The sequence below is a fragment of the Chrysochloris asiatica genome, unplaced genomic scaffold (assembly GCF_000296735.1).
Source record: "Chrysochloris asiatica unplaced genomic scaffold, ChrAsi1.0 scaffold00183, whole genome shotgun sequence".
Lineage (NCBI taxonomy): Eukaryota > Metazoa > Chordata > Mammalia > Afrosoricida > Chrysochloridae > Chrysochloris > Chrysochloris asiatica.
This window is the reverse complement of record NW_006408701.1, coordinates 3,579,491-3,581,939: the sequence shown is the minus strand read 5'-3', so window position 1 is coordinate 3,581,939 and position 2,449 is coordinate 3,579,491. Positions and strand designations below refer to the sequence as shown.

Below are 2,449 nucleotides of genomic sequence, written 5' to 3'. Positions count from 1 at the left end.
CAACACTATCCTCTCTGAACTTGTTTCCACATCTGTACAAAACAACCTTCGGACGAGGCCCATGTTTCTCAAATATGCTGCACAAAGCACCTGTATAAAAATTACCTAGATGAGGAGACTTGCAAAACATTAAGATTCATGGCCGATGCCCCTTACTCTCTTTCTGGGAGTTTGAGAGCCTTGAGCTCTTCTCACAGCCTCTTCAATAAGTTGTCGCAAACGGGGGCCGAAAAGTGTGGCAGCGCAAGCGCAGAGCGCAGAAGTCATGGTAGTTGTGACTGCTGGCCAGTTCCTTTAGCGACACTACAAACTGATTATTTTAGTTTAGCCTGGCCTTAATTCATTGATAATGGAGGCAACACTGGTTACTACATACATCATTCAACATGTCCAGCAAAGACAGCAGCACAGATGGCAAAAGAGACTTAGTTAATGGAAACCTGTTCAGCAGACCTGAGTATGAGCTTGACGAGAGATGATGGTAATGCCCAATCACACTAGCACAGAAAGTCGAGGCACAGACACAGAGAGCTTCAGTTAAGACAAGAACTCTGACAGTATGGAGGAAACTGACCATTACTCCATCAGTGATGAAAACAGAGTCCATGACTGCTAAATGGAAGAAGAGGAACCTTGGCGAGCGGGCCAACCCTGGACAGGGCTTATCAGATGATGAGTGGGCCCTGGAGGACTGGGTGTCCTAAGACACATCATCAATTCCTCCCCGACCTCACAGTTAAGCCCCTCCTGCCCTTCTGGATCAGGAACCGGGTTCAAAGGCCCTCATTGTATATAAAGCCTGTGGGGAAAGAGTCTTTATGCAGGGTTTCTGCCTGCAACATAGGCTTGAGGACCATACCGGTTGTGTCAATACCTTTAACCAGCGTGGCACCCGGCCGGCTAGTGACAGTGATGATCTGAAGGTAGTGGTGTGGGACTAACAGCGACAGCTGATATTAGACTTTAAGAGTGGACACAAAAGTAATGTGTTCCAGGACAAGTTCCTACTAGTGGTGATTCCACCTTGACCTTGTGTGCCTATTATGGGCAGGTGCAGGTGGCCAAACTCTATTATACAACTCTGCAAGAATACCAAGCATGCGACTCATCACCACAAGGGAGCCTCCTACAAATTGGTCCTGGAGCCAAACTTCAGTTGTTTTCACCATTGACTTCAGGCAAGACTTGTTGTTGTTGTTGTTGTTAAGTGCCGTCGAGTCGGTTCCGACCCATAGCGACCCTGTACGGAGTTTCCGAGGGTGTAAATCTTTACGGGAGTAGAAAGCCTCATCTTTCTCCTGCAGAGCGGCTGATAGTTTCGAACCGCTGACCTTAAGGTTCGCAGCCCGATTCCTAACCACTACGCTACCAGAGCCAGCTATAAAACAAGTGACAAAACAGAAGGAGAAGAAAGTGGGGCTGTATAAAATTTTTGTGACTCTTGCCAACACCCACCAGTTTGCAGTGGGCAGACAAGACCAGCTTGTAAAGATTTATAGCCAGAGGAGAATAGGTGAAAATGAGAACAATGGAGTACTCAAAAAATTCGGTCCTCATCACCTAGTGAGCAGTGAGTTAAAATCTAACATCACAAGTTAAACTTCTCTCTTAGCGATGGGGCCCTGTATGTTAAAAGATATAAGGGCCACAGAAATAATGCCACAGTAAAAGGTGTTAATTTCTATGATCCCAAGAGTACTGACTGTGGACACATCTTCCTCTGGAAGAAATCATCCTGCTAGATCATTCAGTTCACCAAGTGGGACAAGGGAGGTGTGATAAACTGTTTTCAGCCACACTCTGCCTATTCTGGCAACCAGCGATCTACACCATGATGTTAAGATCTGGGCACCCACAGCTGAAGCTTCCACTGTGTTTACTGGGTTAAAGAACATGATTAAGATGAACAAGCGGCAGTGGGATGAAGATAGTTTGCACCACACTGACCTGTTTGATAGCCTCATGCTCTGGTTCCTCATGCATCAACTGAGACAGAGATGCCATCACCAGCGCTGGCAAGAATCTGGGCTTACCGTCATGGATGCAGACTTGGATGAGTCTCCAAGCTTCTCAAACACATCAGATGAGGAGAAGGGTCCCGACCAGGTGCAGTGAATGACGTCCTTAGACTCACACCAGGAGGGATGGACAGGGGCTGCTAACCCAGTTCTGCCTGGGCAACTCTTTTATGTCTCTGACCCTAACGTTCAGCAGAAAAAGACACTAACTTTGGACGTTTTGCTGTAGATAAAAGACAGATATCCCACGAGAAGAACAAACCACAGAGGAATGACCCATTAACAGAGAGTAGGGAGTCATGGTACGGTTATGTAGTATATGCTTCTCAGAAACCCTTTGTTGTTGTTGTTGTTATTAAGTGCCGTCAAGTTGGTTCTATCTCATATCGACCCTGTATAGGCTTTCTGAGGAACAGCTGGTAAGTGTGAAC

General features: G+C 46.5%; 1 pseudogene; it reads left to right on the top strand.

Moving 5' to 3' along the window:
• The first annotated feature begins 432 nt into the window (after positions 1–432).
• On the top strand, positions 433–2,115 carry LOC102842668 (annotated as a pseudogene).
• Positions 2,116–2,449: the final 334 nt, after the last annotated feature.